Below are 18266 nucleotides of genomic sequence, written 5' to 3' on the forward strand. Positions count from 1 at the left end.
AGGAGGGTTGGGCAGTTATTATGGGACCTGGAAGAGGTTGGGGCTGGGCGGGGGAGGGTAGCTCCCTCTTCTGATTGAGAGGCACAGGTTAGACGTGCTTGAAGTATCTAACGATTACCTTGTTCTAGCACTGAGAGCCTTCTCCATTCCTGGGCTCACTGCAATCCTCCACGGGACACTGAAAGCAGCCAGTTGTTAAGCCGGGGTATTCCCCATTACGGCTGTGCTGGGTTTATGCTACTGAGCAGAATTCTTTTTCTTTTTTAAATATTAGCATACTGTTAGAAAAAGGTTAAAAACCAAATCTGTGGTAAAGCAGTTGCATTATTCTCTGTTAACATATTAAATAAGATTAATATGTTACAATTTTAATAATGACCTAATAACTATCATAATCTTTAATTATGAAATATGAGCAACAACTGGTATGATAGAAAAATCTGTGACTTCTATCAGAGAGGCAATTCCAGGTGTGACTTTCAATACTGTGATCTGTATCTACATTCATCATTTCAGAGAGGAGAAGAGAGGGAAAGAGAGATAGAAACATCAATGATGAGACAGAATCATTGGCTGCCTCCTGCACACCCCACATTAGGGATCAAGCCCAAAACCCAGGCATATGCCCTGACCTGGAATTGAACTGTGACCTCATGGTTCATAGGTCAATGCTCAATCACAGAGCCACACTAGCCCAGCCAGAGCAGAATTCTTAACCATTTTCATGCCCTGGCCATTTTGGTATAACTTATAAACTAATTCTCAGAAATTTTATATATATATATATATATATATATATATATATATATATATATATATGTATGCCTAAGCGACTATTATGACATAACAACTGGAATGACTAGAACAACCAAAACGACCAGTTGCAGGGTGCAGATGCTCAATGCAGGAGCTGCATCCTGGTGGTCAGTGTGCTCCCACATCCAACCTCACCCAGCCAGCCAATTTCCCGCAGTTCCTCCCCGCAGCTGGCAGGCTCTGATTGCCTGATCAGGGCCAAGCCCTGGGCTGAGATGGGGAACTGGGTTGTGGGTGGCAGTGAAGATGGACCCTTTTGCAAGGGGCTGAGGGTCAGCTCCCTCCTTGGAGCCAGTAGCCAACCTCCTACACCCTATCCCTCTCCCCGCCATGGGTAGTCCCCAATCGGCCTGACCCTGATAGGCTCTGATTGCCAGCCAGGCCGAATTTCATGCACTGGGCCTCTAGTACTTAATATATATATATATATATATATATATATATATATATATATATATATATATATATATATATAAAACATAAGTCATATGATCACCAAAAAACCAAGTAAGTTGAAATAGCACTATTAAAAATTTTTAAATATTAGCATACTATTAGGAAAATGTTAAAAACCAAATTTGTGGCAAAGAAATTGCATTATTCTCTGTTAATGTATTAAATAAGTTTAATATGTTACAATTTTAATAATGACTTAATAACTATCACAATCTTTAATTATGAGTTTTAACAACATTTTGAAATATGAGCAATAACTGGTATGATTGAAAAATCTGTGACTTCTATCAGTGAGTCAATTCAAGGAGTGACTTTCAATACTGTGATCTGTACCTACATTCAGCATGGAAAGCAGAGCTCAATTTCACTTAAACAGCATTTAAAGGTTAGAAAAATGAAGGTAATATGCTTTCCTAACCAATTTCTAGCCCCCTGAAATTGATTTGTAAGCTCCTTGGTGGGCTTGGAGCTGAGGTTAAGAACTCTGCTACAAAAGTTTGCCCATCAAATATCACATCAGTTTTTAGCAATTGCACTATGATTACCAACTTCTAAAAAGTTAACTTAATCTCTATCTCTTTGATGATTCAGAAGTCACTTTCAAATCTTACAATAAGAGGTAATATTGTAAGCATTAAATAATTATTCTGTATATTAGAGAAATGCTTGTTAATGGAATTGCTTGGTTCATAAAACCTGCAATAGCTGTTGAGATTTTCTTTGCAACAAATTATACAAGAGTCTGGAATGGCATTACCATTGCACTGTAAGTCCTCAGGAGAAGGAAGCAGAGTGGAGCTGATTAATATCCTATATAATAAAAGCCTAGGTGGCATCATGCATCACATCATCACAAGATGGCCACCACAAGATGGCCAGCAGGGGAAGGCAGTTGGGGGCAACCAGGCTTGCAGGAGAAGGCAGTTGGAGATGACCAGGTTGGCATGGGAAAAAAGTTGGGGGCAATCAGGACAGCAGAGGAGGGTAGTTGGGGATGATCAGGTTGGCAGGGGTGCAGTTAGTCATCAATCAGGCAGGCAGGTGAGCGGTTAGGAGCCAGCAGTCTTGGATTGTGAGAGGGATATCTGACTGCCGGTTTAGACAGATTGAAGAGGGTGCATGCTGAGCTGAGGGTACACCCTCCCTCCCCCCATGCATGAATTGGGCCTCTAGTCTATAATAATAAAACCGTAATATGCTAATTAGGCCAGACGTCCTTCTGGACAACCTTCCAGATGAAGCCAGGGCTTGCAAGGGCTGAGGCAAGCCACTTTGGCTGTGAGGGAATCCTGGGTCCCAGGTGCCTTTCAGTGGCCTGCCAAGCTGGTGCTGGCAGCTTGGGGAAGGAAGGCCTTCTCTTGCATGAATTTCATGAATCGGGCTTCTAGAAGTTAATAAAACAGGAGTCAAAGCTTCATGGAACTCTGATGTTGGGCAGAGTTTTGTTCAAATCTCAACTCTGCCACTCACATTTGGCAAGCCATCTTACTTCTCTAAACTTTAGTTAGCTGAGCTTTCAGATGGGGATAAAAGTAATGCTCATCTCAGAAATATTAAGGGACTAAAAGAGATCATGTGTATGATAAAATGCTAAACCAGTGCCTTTCATAAAATGAAAAAAGGAGAACAGATTTGTCAGTCATCTCTCAGCCTGTCTGCTCTTTCAGCTCCTCTTCATCAACCTGCTATAAACTTTCCCTATTAGTGGATAGGCTGGTTTTCATCCTAAACTCTAGATCTGTTCTTTCTAGAAGGTAGGAGAATGGAGGAGAGCCATAGGTTGCATATAAAGCATATGCTCAGGCATACCAGAATAGCTTAAAACTATTCATAGTCAGCAGATAACCGTGCAGGTCTGGTATCAGCTCTAAAATATTTTGTAATTTTGGGAAATATTTTACAATCCAGCCACCCCCGGTTTTGTTTGGCCAAAATGTCATGAGGGACTGTGCAGGAAGCTTGAGAACTATAAAGTAATTTTTCATATGAATTCCCACCAGTTGGTGCTGACTTGGAGGATGTGATTTATAGGCCATTCTTGGGAAACAACCGTGTTCCTGTTTCATGAAAATATGGTACGAAAACTGATCAACTGCTTCCTGTCCTTGAATGGTATGGCTAAGTTTATCATTTTTACTCTTCTTAGTTCCTCACTTATACTTAATAATGCATAAAAACAAACAAACAAATTAAAAAAACACACAAAAAAAGCATTCCTCCCCCACCAAATGAAAACAACTCCCAAATACACAAAGACACAAAGACAACTGATGACAAGGAAATGAGAGCTCTTACCACTTATTTAAAAAAGCTAGCTTTAATTTCTTACCCCAATGAATTGCAAATGACTCGGGAAATTGTGCTTTCAATACTTGTTGGTCATTTTTGGGGAAAGTACTGTTAAACACAGAAAAAGCTATGAAAATAGAATAACTTTCATACACCCTTTATTCAGATCCACCCATTATTTACATTTTTTCCTCTTTTTCTTATCATTTTTTTTCTCCATATATGGTTATATTTTTAACACTTTTATGCACCAGTAGAGAATAAGTTGAATATATACATCTCTAAATATTTCAATATGTATTCTTAGTAATAAAGATATCTACACTAATAAAAGAGAAACATGAAAACTGACCATCACTTCAATGCACCCACCAGCCAATCAGGAGTGAGTATGCAAATTAACCTGACAACAATGGTGGTGGCCCTGCCCCCCAGCTGCTCCTGGCCTCTGGGCAGTATGTTCGTAGGCATGGAGTGGCTGGGCAGAGCTGGACGCCTGCTATGAGGGGGGAGGTGGCTTGTGGAGGGAGCTAAAGGAACAGTGCTCTGCCCAGATTGAAGATTGAAGATGGTGCAGAGCTAAGGTCTAGGTCCCAGGTGCCGGAGAAAAAGCCAAGAAGTACCAGAAGCCAAGGGAAGGAACGCCTGTTGTACAAATCTCTTCAAGCAACTTGCCTCTAGTTTTATAATATAATAACAGTATAGTTATTAATATCAGAAAACTTAACATTGATATAATATTATCTAATCCATGGTTCATATTTAAACATCTTCAATCGTCCTATGCCTTTTTTTCATCTTTACTGAGGATATGTTTGTTGATTTGGGAGAGAGAGAAAGACTGATATGAAAGAGAAAAAATTATTCGCTCCCAGACTGGCCTTGATTGGGGATTGAACCTACAACCTAGGTATGCGCCCTAACAGGGAATTGAACCCACAACCTTTTGATCTATGGGACAAATCTCCAACCAACTGAGCCACCAGCCAGGGCAGTCCCATATCTTTTATAGTTATTCCCCCTCCCCCGGTCTGAGATCTAGGAGCCAACATTGTACCAGTATTTAATTGTCATATCTCTTTTAAATTGAAAGATTTCCTCAGTTTTTAAAAGAAAATATTTCAAGCCTATGACGTTTTTGAAGACTACAAGGCATCGTGAAGAGTATGCAGTTTTTGAAGAGGAACAGACTAAAATGTCGCTCAGTGAGATTTGTCTAATATTTTCTCATGATTGGATTCAGTTTCTGCATCTGTGGACAGATTGCCACAGAAATGATATTTGTCCTTCTCAATAAATCATACTACAAGGCATAGGTTGTTGGTTTGTTCCATCATTGCTGAAGTTCACTTTATTCACTTGATTAAGGGGGCATTTTTCCCCCCAGGTTTCTCCACTGCGAAGTTGCTATTTTTCCATTTGTAGTTAATAAGTAATTTTTTAGGACATACTCTGAAGCTATGTAAATATCCTGCCCTCATTCAGCAGCCACTCATGAACCAATTAGTACTATGATGGTTCCCCCAAGTGATAATTCCCTACGTATGTCAAACTTTCCGCATTTAACAGTGGGTATTGTTCTGCAACTTATTGTTGACCTAGACATGGACTCATATATTATTATTTTATCAAATGAGTTGTATTTCATTACTCTCAACATTAATTTTGTCTCAGAATTATCCGGCGAGAGCCCTGGCAGGCTGGCTTCTGTGTCCTTTGGACAGGCCCTCATAATTTAGCAAACACAGCATGACAATATTTCATTCCCTTTTACTTTTACAGAAAGGAGAATAATGGTTGATTTACCTATATATGTATTTTTAAACTTGTATTTGGTTTTTCAGGATTTTTAGTTTTCTTTATGTTACTTATAAGTTGCAGACATTTCTTTATATGTATTGATAACAGAATAAATCAGACCCAAAACAAAACAACAAAGTCTAACCACATTTGTCTTCCTGAGAATGGAAAAGGAGAGACTTAGTGAATGCTTGCCCAAGACAATGAAGGAAAATTCTGATATTGCACTGTCATATAAGGAGGAAGAGAGCAATAGAAATTATCTTACATTTTGGAAAATGGACAGGGAGAAAAATGGTCATAGTTACTTAGCATCTATGACAATTTTTTTTTAAATTGCAGTATTTTTCATTATCATGGCTGATATACTTTATAGGTAGTTAAGCAGTTTTAATTTGTGAAATTCTATATATAATGTAGCATATTTATATTGTTTTTGCTTCCAATCTTTTTCTTGTTGGTCAGCATAGTAACCCTGGGTGGCCCTGGCCACTTCATGAGCTAAAATAAACCACACGGGGCATAAAGATGCAAGAGATGTATAAGTGCCACTGAAATGTGTGTGTGTGTGTGTTTAAGCTCACATATTTGGAATTTTTTAAGGGTTCCATCTATAAATGAAGCTCAAATGAAATGCACAATAGAATATATGTAGAACGTGAAGTGTGACCATAGGTACGGTATTAAACATTTTCACTGAAATTTCACTACCTCTAGAAAGGTTTGGCATTACTTACCTTACCTATTCTACAGGGTAATATAATAATTAAATGATATACTGCACAGTCAAATACTCTTCGTGTAACCAGGAATCACACTTTGCCCAAAGACATGGCATCAGTGGTGGGAATTAAGAATCCATTTTATCCAATCACATGGGTATTAGTATAATAGAGATAGGAATTTAAGAACTGAGTTGTAAAAATATACCTTAGTATACTCCACATGCACAGCTTTTGGGGGTAATGTTTCTTACAAGCTGAGCATAGTCGAACGTTCAGTTCTACCTGGTATAAATAAACTATCACACAACTAAACTTCCATGTGAGGAAAACTTCAGAGTTGGTGAAAGTGTGTTCATTGGAGCTGGTTCACCTTCCTTTAAGCACTCTCCTTTCTCAGAATATGCTGGTTACTAAAGCCTTTTGCACAGTACACAGACCTGCTCTCCATATGCTCTGAACCTCCTTTCTATCTTCTTCCCATTTATATTTTCCCTGTTCAGAAGCTACTCAGATTTGTTTCATTCAGTGTCAATGGCCTAATTACTCCTACTAGTAGTACATGCATTTTAGGAAGAGATTTTAGAGATTCCTTCATTCCTTTGTTCATTCACTCAAACGGTGTTTATGAAGCACCTGTTCTGCATTAAGCCCTGTGTGAGGAGTTTGGACTCTGGCCATGCATAAGAGACACACAGTCTCTATGTGCATGTAGTTAGAGTTTGATGACACAGACAAATAACTAAACAATCAGTAATGTTAATAACAATGATAACAAATCACATTGTTGGAGACTCACAAATTGCCAGGCACTGTTCTAAATATTTTATATTAAATTCTCCCTATGGATGTAAATATATACTCTCATTATTCCCACTTCATAATTTAAAAAATAAGTCTTGGGAAGCTTAAGTAACTTGTACATAGTTGCTACATGGCAGAGGCAGAATTTAAACCTGGTATGGCTCTTATATCAGTATTCTCTGGTAAGGAAAGTAGAGGGAGGGAACTATAGAAACATATTCTAACCCTATTCAGGGTAGAAGTGACCAGCTTTTCTCAGCCTAAAATTAGATGTGAAAAAGTAGAAACTGCCTTGCACCTGAAATCTATATAATCTTATTAACCAACTAGAGGCCCAATGCACAAAATTTGTGCAAGGGGTTCAGTCCTTGCACCTCAGGCTTTGTCCTGAAGGTTGTCTGGAAGGTCATTTGGCTGTTCACTCTAATTAACATATTATGCTTTTATTACTATAGATCACCCCAATCCTAATATATAAAAACCCAGGGTCCATAATGTCCAAAACGACCAAAGGTTTGACTGACTGGAAGTCAGTCCTGCAGTCAGTGCTGGGTTGCAGTGGTAATCCAGCACTGACTGCCGAGGGGGCTGTGGATCAGGCCCAGAGAGAGGTCCAAAGAGAGAGGCAGGGTCTGATCTGCAGCCTCCGTGGCAGCTGTTGATCAGCCATTGCCTCTCTCTTTATCTCTGGGCTTCGCCAGCAGCCACACCTCTGTTTCTCTCTGTGGTGGCTGCTCATCAGTCCAGCCTCTCTGATCAGTCCTGGAGATAGGCCCAGAGATGCTGACTGGTATAGGAACTGACCAACCAGAACCAAATCTGGGTGAACTGTGAAGAGCCAATGGCTGCCTAGAAGACAGAGCTTTTGATGCTGACTGGCATAGAAACTAACCAATCAGCACCAAATTGGCTGGCAGGGGAGGGCAGTTGGGGGCAAGATCAGGTTGGCAGGGGAGGGAAGTTAGGGGCGATCAGGCAGGCAGGCAGAGAGGTTAGTAGTGATCAGACAGGCAGGCAAAGGCAGTTAAGGGAGATCAGACAGGCAGGCAGGCAAGTGAATGGTTAAAAGCCAGTGGTCCCAGATTGTGAGAGGGATGTTCGACTGCTGGTTTAGGCCCAATCCCACAGACAGTCAGACATCCCCCCAGCAGATCTAAACCCACAGTTGGACATCCCCCAAGGGGTCCCCAATTGGAGAGGATACAGGCTGGGCTGAGGGAATTCCCCCTCCATGCATGAATTCCATACACCAGGCCACTAGTACATTTAATAATAAGAAAAACATTGATTCTATTAGGAAGTTTCTAGGGTTCTTACACAGAACAATGGAAGAGGAATGAGCAGAGAAACGTGTGAAGACAGAACCCAAATCTAATTGTTTAAATGGCTGCCTACTTTGGTTATGCACACAGTGGACCAACGCCCATACAAAGCCCTCCCAGGGCACTACCACCAGGAGAAAGCATCGGGTGAATAAGTTAGAATAAAGAAAAACAAAAATCAGAAAATTAAGTTTTTCCAATCACCAAATCCATCTTCCAGCTAAGAGAGGTGGAGAGCTTGGGTATATGAATATTAAGTATACAAATGAAAATCCAAAACCTAATACCCCATGAGTCTTTTCTCTCATTCCTAGAACCAACTCCCAGCTCAATACTTTTAGAACAAAGGAATAATTAGGCATCCAATTAGTACTGGAGTGGAAAAGAGAGCAGAGAAAGGTTTTTCTTTCTATGCTCATGAGGATCTCTTTTGTTATCAAGTAGAGAAAATATAGCATGAAGAATGAAAATAATCACAACCAAATTTACTGTACAGTTATAACTTTCTATTTTTCTCTATAAATGTAACTATATACTTCTGGGCTCTTAGAGATTATCTAGGCCAACTCCCTTGTTTTGCAAATGTGAAAATGGACCCAGAAAGAAGTCTTATTTGTGGTCACGCAAGTCATTACAGTGAGGAGTGGAACCCAGGCCTCCTTACATTGTAGGGCCAGACTTTGGAATCCTATAATATACATTTGTATTGTGAACAGTTTAAATTGCTACCAGTTGCAATAGCTGAATAGAAAGTTATTCACATTAAGCCAAAAATTTTTGCTAAGAATTTTGACAAACTTTGCTAAAGCAATACAAGCTCTTGAGCCCCTCACTGTGTTAATGAGGATCCTTAGCTTCATGGGGACATGACATTTCTGCCTTTTGTTGAAATATGAACAGATGTAGGTGGGGATCATTAGTACTTTCATTTGCTGTGAGCCAACAGTGCTAGTAGCACCACGCAGACCTAAGCAGACCCTACTCCTGCTAGGTGGCCTGACATTCAAGAATGAGAAAGGAATGACATGCTAGGAACAATGGATGACTCAGTCTGGAGGGAAGAAAGGGGTGATAATTAACATTTATGGAAATTTTGTGACTCACAGAGCCACTTTTCCTAGATTGTATCTCAAATAGCACCAGTGACTTTTAAAGATGAATACACGAATTTAAGAAAGAAGGGATGATGACCCAAAAGAACTGAAGTTCAACATGGATGTGAAGAACTGGGCTAGAAGAAGGAAATGTTTCAGGCAGATGAGAGGACACAAATCTGGGACAAGGGAAAGAAAGTCATTTGATGGTCAGATGGTCTCAGATGCAATTCTAGATCTGTTCCATGGACATGTATCCTAGGGTCTAGCCGGGAAATGGAAACCACTTTAAGTCTTTGAAACAGAAGGCATTTAATAGAGGAAAATTGTTTTCTAAAATGATGGAAGTAGTGAGAAGCCAGTTAGAAGATGGGGAAGCCATGACAGAAAGCTATAAGCACAACTAGAGTTGAAGGAACAACAGGAGGTGGCAGGTAATTAGAATGTAGCATATGGAGATTCCAGAAGGAGTGGAAGGCAGTGGAGACTTCCTTGTGGGAGAGGGGAATCACAGAGGAAAAGTCTTTTTTGAGGTAATTAGAACTCTAGAGGGTGGGAGTTATTACAGGAGAAACCACAGGAAACAAAGAGAGAAATGCTGTGGTTTTGCCCTCTTTCCTGTGCTTTCATCTTCAGCCTCACATTGGCTAAACATACTGGGAAGACAAAGGACCAGGGAGCCTAGGAAATATAGTGCCATTTGAAACAGAGAAAAGCAAGACAAGGGCTTCAATAAATCATAAATCACTCAGGGTGACCATCACACTTCTCAGTTAATGCTGTCGGACACTAGAAAACCCTGCTCCATTGATCTCTGAGCCAATCCTGACTGAAGCAAGTTTTACACTAGCACTTCCAGTACCAGGGAATCTAGATTTGTCCATACCTCTCTCTAATGATTCTGAAGTAAGTTCCAAACTCATTGTCTATTTGCTAAACTTTGGATTCACCCTAGACAGCCAAAGTATTCAGGCCAACATAAAGTTAACCTTCAGCTCACCACAAAAGCCTACTCTGGACCTGAATTTTTCTGAGACCCAAAAGCCCAAGTAGCTCTTTTTAATTCTTTCTTCCAAGGGACATGAGCAAAACCTTAACCCTGAACTTTGCATCAGTGTGTTGACCCCAGATGGGTTAATCACCAGGCACCTTGGTTTGGCCATCTATGAAATGTGCATCACCACCACTGAGTGTCCCTACTCAACAGATTGGACTACCTTGATATGGTCAACAGGAAATTCCCAGGAGGCACCATGTCTTCATCCTTAGACTATCAGCCTTGGGGGTAATAGAACCACTGGTTTTAGCCCTGCTGCACTTGGATGACCCCAAGTCCACTAAACAATCACATTGGGTTTTCTTTCTCTATCTTTCCCTCAGCAATTTTCCAACCATGAGAGATATTAATTAGCACAAAATAGTGAAAGGTGCATGAGAATAAGTTAGAAATAAAACCAAATTTCCTTTGCAAACTTAACCTTTTGTCCTCAGAGAGAATCCAAAAAAGGGTGTTACTGAAGTTTTCTAACGAAGGGCTCTCTTCATTAAGCCAGAGTGCCACTCTGAAAATTTAAATGGAAGGGCAAGTTGAAAATAATCCTCTTGGCACCGAGGACTGAGCTCTCTCTTCAGGGCTTCAAACTTCTCCTCTAGAGCATTCCAAGCCAAATGAAAAGGGGCATGAAGTGTGACCAAAACCCAAATGGATTCTGGAGACACAGCTCGGCTACTTTCCTTCTGCCTATCCCCCTGCTGAGTCCTGGTGGCATTAGTCATCACAGGGTGGCAGCCACTCCAGGACTGAAAATTATGGAAGTCTGTCTCTACACATAAACTGTCACAGTGCAGCTAAGGAGACTAGATTGGAAGCCCACATACCAGCCACTTCTCCTAGCCAACAATCTTTTAACTTCTGCCAAGTCTTTTTTCACTAAAATAAAGTTGCTTGGGCTCCAAAAATAACATCTGTGGCTCAGAGTAACATTTTCAAACAACATAATAAACTATACTTACTGAAAATATACAGTCTGTGCTTCCCTACAGGATGGACGACATGGGATCCTGGGCTTCCCCCTCTCATGCACTGCCAGCCCCTGGGCCAATAATTTCACTCACAGGTGGTAGTAAGAATGACCATCCACTTGCAGCAAGTAGTGACTGGGATGGCTTTAAATAACAGCCCAACCCAGAGGAACTGGGGAGGTTTTCAGGAGCAGAATGCTTTTTTTTTTTTTTTAAACTGGGGTCATGGTGCCGTGGGGTTGCTACCAGGGAGATCCAAGAAGGTTAAAAAATAATAACAATAATTGTAAGAATCCCAGCATAGTATATTTTTAGGATTCCCTGAAAGTGAACTCTGCTTAGGGATTACCTATCCCCTTATTCAATCCCCTCACCCCCCACCCCCCATCTAGGATGACTCTGTAATTGCTCATCTTAGAACTTTATCCTCTCCACCATCCACCTCAATCTTTTAGAGACAGAAGAAAGACAAAGGTAAGGAGGTGCTTGGATAGCAGTCTGCTCCATGACTATAGTTAGCTCCCCTGATCACCTCCTGAGTGTGGGTCACTAGTTACAAAACCAGTGGGAGAGGATGTGTAGGTGGTGTGTAATCATTATCACTACTAAAGACAATTCCAAGCACTCATTTCGGCATGCAGAGTAAAGGACGCGGCTCCACGAGCAGCCATCATTTCTAACTTGGACAAGAATTCCAAAGACATTTCTATGGTTCTCAACCTCTGAAAAGTATGAGATATTGCCTCACAGTCTTCGTGGGCAAGGGTGTGTGGTTGAGGCAACGAAAGAAAGTGGCTTCCAAGAGCAGGGGAGCAAGGAAACATAGCTAGTGATCCCAGGGATTCTTACAGTCCAGAAAATATTGAAAAGAGATATCCATTACTATGGGCTTGCAAGAATTTTTAGAAATAGAACATCATATTCAACCATTCCATCCAATTTGATCCCTTGATTCTATGGAGATTTTAATCAAAGAGGATGGGAGAATGTGAATTTCAGTCTCAACTCTCCCATTTAACTTAGGAATACTGGGAAAATCACTGAGCTTCTCCAAGCCTCAGTTTCCTTATCATGATGAGAATAATGATGATGCCCACATTCCCTAATATACAGGTTACTGGAACATCAAATTAAGTTATGAAATTATAAAAGACATAAAAGAAATTATAAAAGATACAGTACTATAAAAGATAATAATATTATTATTAATATTAATGTTGTTATTATTCAGATTGTTGTAATTAACCACTAAACTGCTTGAAAAAATGGTTGCACTAGATGGCTTTTAAGAACCTCGTGACCCTAAGGTTCTATTATCCTACATGCTCATGTGTTTCTCATCATCTAAGGTCAAAACACCAGTGAGAATATAATATAATTTATTATAAGTAAGACAAGTCATATTAAGGAGACAGTGCGCAAGCAAGCCTTGGCTATCCCCTCTGCCAAATGCCGAGGAGAATTTTCTTACCAAGTGTAGGGCATGTGTAAAGACTCCAAGCGGTAACCTGACTTGGCTTTTCCACCAACTGGGCCCACCTGAAGGTCCAAGCCACAGCAGAATTTCTGAGAGAATAGACCCGCTCTAGAGGGTATGTGACTGTCTGCCGGGTTACCTTAGATCAAGGCTGGTCCTTCCTGTTTGTTCCAGTGAAATCAGGGGAGATTTAGGATCTGCATTCAAAGAACCTCATTCACCCCAACAATGCCCGGCTCTTCTAGGTTAGTGGTCTAAAAAGTTCAGAATCACTCCGAACAGAAAGATTGCTGAACCCCAACTTCAGAATTTCTGATTAGGTAGGGTTGGAGTGGGGCCTGAGAATCTGCATTGCCACCATGATGCTGAGGCTGATGCTGGTGGTCTGAGGACCACATGTTGAGAATCATTGCTGTGGCGGAGACCTTACATGCCCTGCTATCTAAAATAAGCCTGTAAACATGCCTCCAAAACAAGCAGCCTCATGAGCTGGTTCTGATGGAAGCTAGATTAGAAAAAGGTACTTTCCCAAGTTGGATGATGCTCATAAGCTTTAAAAATAATGTAGTTGTGTAAATTACATTTAAAGAAATATTCTTTTCTATGTGAGGTTTCTCTTTTACACATGTTTATAAAGACACAAAATCACTTGGTATCTGTTTTGTTTGTTCAATCTCCCCCACCCCGCCAGGCTATAAAAGTAAATAAAATTGTAATTGGTTCTTTGCCCAAATCAAGGCAAAAAGCCTTCAGGTTGGCAGCAGGAATTTACAATTTGTCCTTTGAAAGTTGAAAAATAATTAGAAATTATGCCCTGGGAGAAGGTAAGGTCAATTTTAGAACTTGGGTTTCCCCTTCATTATACCTGCAATTCTGGTTTATGATTGCTTCTCATCTAATTAACCAATTAAGCTCTGAGTCTTTTTGTTGTCATTCTCAGAGCTCTGAGACTCGACTTCAATAAGAAAACATGTGCTATTCCCCACTTTCCTAAGAAGATTACATGAGATTTATGTATTGTTTTCATGTTTAATATTAATGTTGTGGCTGCATCCTCAAGGTAGCTTCAATCATCCACCATAAACAGTCAATGAAGGGTCAGCATGGTCCATCTATCCTCAGCCCTTATCACTCTGCTTGTCTTGTTAGCAACTGAGCAACCCAGCAGTGAGAGTGCCCTGCCCTAAGTCTGAAGATTAGGCTTCTATCTAGCTTTAAAGTTCATTGATTCTGGAACCTCCTGGAATCCTTGGACTCCCCAGTCTTTTTCATTTGTAAAACAGGGACAATAATCTGTGCCTGGACTCCTTCCAGGGGTTGTTTGGATGATCAAAATAAGAATGCACTATGATTGAGAGGACTTTGGAAACTGTTAAGCTTTAAGAACAGCAAGGCCTCCTTTCTGGTGTCACGTGGTGGGTGCAGTATATTCTGGGTGATGGATTGCTAGTTGGCCCTGGTCTGTGCTCAAGGCTGCACTCTTGCTCCAGAGAGCAAAGCAGTCGCTCAAATGCGTGCTGCCAGTTCCCACTTGGAGACGAAGGAGAGATGATGGTGGCTCCACACCCATTTGCTACCACAATAATACTAACATTTCTCTGCTGTGGTCTGGGTAATAAAGGCAGTTCCAAATATGCGATCTCTCTTAACCTTTAAAACCCTGCACACTTAATATTATCCCTCTTCACCTTCCAATTTATAAATGAGAAAACAAAGATACAGCTTTTGCCATCTTTCCAAGTACAGAGTAAGGGGCAGAACCCAGCCCTCTCCCTGATCTTTCCATCCTTAAGATGCTTCTTTCTGAGGAAACCAAATTTAACTGAACAGACAGGTAGGTGGGTGGGTGGGTGGACAGATGAATGGATGAATGGACAGCCAGCAAGATAAAAAGGTGTGTTCGGGGGATACACTAAAGCTGTCTTTTTCACAAGAGAATATTATTTTAACAACTTTTGGGGATACAAGGTTTGAATTGATTTAAAAATCAAAGGAATTCCAAGGCAGGAAAGTAAGACAAGAAAATAGGAGTTCCCTCTGGTTTGCCAGTGAAATGAGCCATAAACCTAAATAAACCTATAAGGTTTGAAGTGGTGAGGTCTAAATGGTTTCAGCTCATGACAGGTTCTAAAAGAGACAACCTATAAAGACAGATCTGTAGTATTCCTTCCAGCTATTAAAGAGCTCCCTCTCAAATGTGTCTAGTATTTGTATGCATTCCTAGCCAGACATTCATGTGACACCAATTTCTGGCTCCTACTAAACTTCCCCTTTTAATGATTAACCCACATTTCTATAGAGAGCAGGAGATGAGACCATTAATAGAAGCCAGACACTACATAAGCAATGAAACAAGCAGGGCATACATCAACACATCATCAACTTAAAAGTGTGTGTATGAGTGTGTGTGTATATGTGTATAACATACAATGCAGGAATTCTGGGGAGACCAGATGTTAAGACCCAGCTTATAAAGTATTTTGTATTTTCAATCGTTGTTAACCCCACCAAATTGAAAGGAAGTTTACTGTCCTCTCTTAGACTTTGTTTTCTGCTTGCACAGATTCAGGGTCATCCAGAGGTGACAGACTGGCCATCTCTCGTGTCTTACCTAGGCATGCATACAGCTTTGTACATGAGTACAGCCTTTTAGGTCCCAGGAATGTTGGAGCATTTCAAAACACCCCATGGGCATCATATTTTCCTTATCTTCCTTTTAAGTTTCTGACCAGGTTCTTGTTTATCAGAGATATTAAACAATTACGACTAATATATATAATGGGCTTTTTCTCCATCAGATGTTTTGAGTCAGATCAAATAGCAACTGCACCACCAGTGGGCTTTTCCAGAGGATGCGAGATTAAGTCAAATAATGACAATATTCTGAAGACAGAACTTTCTGTGGAGGTCTAAATCGGATCTGCCTGTCACTCCAGTACCTGCAGGGCTACCATCTCTCACAGCTACCCTGGTTGTGAGGCTGCTGGTTTTCCAGGCTATTGCAGAGCTCTGAAAAGAGTGATAATAATAGATCAAGTTAAAGTGCCAGAAATACTATAGTTCTTAATGTGGTTCACCAGTTTTCCCTGAATAAATGCTTTTAAGGTTGTTATGAGACTTTGATTAATTTCCAGAGGTCTAAAAAGTTGATTTTGATAACTTTCCAGTGTTTTCATTGCTTTTATGGAGGGGTAAATTTACAAAGGTCCTTATTCTGCCATTCCAGAGCTCTCCTACCATTATTTATTCTTAAAGGGAAATGGAATTTGGCTGAAACTGATCACAAGTGATGCTTCACTTTTATTTTCATCTATTTCATTTAGGTGATTGCATATTTCAGTTTAAAATTCATGAATTATGACATGGCAAAAACCTAAGTTTTCCTAGTTCATATTACATAACTCCTCATATTAGATTAAATATTCCATTTCCAGTGACCCTCCTTTCTATTTCCCCTGTTTTGGTTGTGCCTTTCTACCATTGATACTCAGAACAGAACACAGACCTTCACAGAACATAAGAAGAACTTTTCACTTCCCCTGTTAACTGGTTTAGATCCAATCCCCGCAGGCCCCATCCAGACAGGAGGGAGCCTGATCCTATGTGTTGAGCATCTTTCCCCTGGTGGTCTGTGCACGTCATAGTGACCGGTTGACTGGTAATTCAGTCATTCAGTCGCTTAGACTTATATATACTAGTTTATAGAGTGCTATGGTTTATCAGCATACACACCTGCTTGAGTATGTTAACCTACACAGATTATCAGCTTAAAGTAGGACCCTGGATAATTAAAATTGTAAAACAGATGTAGAATAGGTTAGTTTTTTTGTTATTGGAGATAAAGTACTTTGGAATACTGGAATTTGAAAATGGCTAGAAGGCTAGTCTCCTGAAACACATCTTTACAACTGCTTTCAATGCCTGTAAATACTTTAAAAAACAATAAAAAGAAAAAAATCTATCCATCTTTCATGATTATAAGGATTTAATTTAAAATACCAGAGTACACAAAATTTTGGTTTTATTTTGCTTTCCCTGAAAAATACTTTAACATTTTTAAGGTAAGATTTCTTAACATTTTTAAATGTAAGATTTCTTCTGCCACTGGATAATGCCTTACATTACAGTAGCTTTCTAATATTTGATATTTTAATAAAAGAACTCTCATTAACTAACCACACACATATACACACCTTAAAAATCAAAATATAAAAAGGGTAAACAAATTTATTTGACTATTGATAAATGAGCCCATAGAAGATACAGTATTTCAGGTTGTATATGCATCTGGGTAATCTGAGTAACGTATTAAACCTTCCTGATATTTTATTAAAATGTTATCATAATATATGAAAGCCACTGATTTTATTGAAAATTCCCTCACCCAGTTTTTCTATATCTAAATGACATACAGGTATTCATAATCTTGTGTTTACTTCCCAATAAATCTAAGAACAAATTTTGACATGATGAATTCTAATTTCTTAAAAACTTTATAACTCATAAAAAATTCTCCTTGTATAATTTAGCTGACTAATTTATGAGTTTCATTGAAATTCATACCATTGCTTAATGGAACATTTCAAAGTATTATTTTTTTCTAATAAATTCAATTGTTCCATGTTTGAACATGAAAAGCAGTAAAAATAATCACAGTATATTTTAACATTGAAGACACCTAAGCTGTCTTAAAATTTATAACCTTCTATTTCATAAAGACAAAAGACAAGCAATATTTTAAACATAGAGCCAGTGAAAGATGTGAGGAATAAAGAAGTGAGAGACAAAATGAGAAATGAAAATTGTGATCTCTCTGATTCCATCTTTTTCTTTTCAACTTACATCACCCATTAAATTATTTTTGCTACTTATAATCATGATAATACATTTTACTATTTGTGGCATTAACCAGAAGTACAGAGCACATGGAACAAAGGCAGTTGGAAACCCACATTTAGATATTTAAATGCTATAATCTCCAGACCTCTCCTATTTGGCTTTTTTCCCAAGTAGGTTGAAACTTCCATGTAAGGCTGAAGGAACACATTTCACATTTTTATTGCAAATGTCGGGTAGGAAAGGGGAAAGATAATTGCTACAATAGAGGGATACTTTATAATTTTCTCACTTTGTCTATGTATTAAGAATATGATTCTATAATGAAATAACTTCAAGAGTAGCTCTAAGCACTCTAAAAATGGCTTTATATTGTTTTTATTCCTTTCAACCATTCTTCTTACTGAAACATGCTACCTTCCTATGCCACTTAAAATGGCATCACTGTATTTTCTGCAATGTTTACTATTATGTATTTCTCTGGGTCTCTAGTAAAAATATAAATACTGGGACTTTGGCATTACTGAATGGACTTCATCCATACTCTACAAAATTCAAGTATCAGAATGACTAATAGCTAAGGACATATCTGCATTGTTTTTCTCATTAATTTTATAGATCACTTTTT

General features: G+C 39.4%; 1 protein-coding gene across 2 annotated transcripts in view; it reads right to left on the bottom strand.

Moving 5' to 3' along the window:
- RERG (RAS like estrogen regulated growth inhibitor) overlaps positions 1-18266 on the bottom strand; it is a 106191-nt gene that overhangs the window by 46700 nt on the left and 41225 nt on the right. The gene's annotated exons all lie outside the window — the stretch shown is intronic.

The sequence above is a fragment of the Pipistrellus kuhlii genome, unplaced genomic scaffold, assembly GCF_014108245.1.
Source record: "Pipistrellus kuhlii isolate mPipKuh1 unplaced genomic scaffold, mPipKuh1.p scaffold_m20_p_3, whole genome shotgun sequence".
In the NCBI taxonomy this organism is placed as follows: Eukaryota; Metazoa; Chordata; class Mammalia; order Chiroptera; family Vespertilionidae; genus Pipistrellus; species Pipistrellus kuhlii.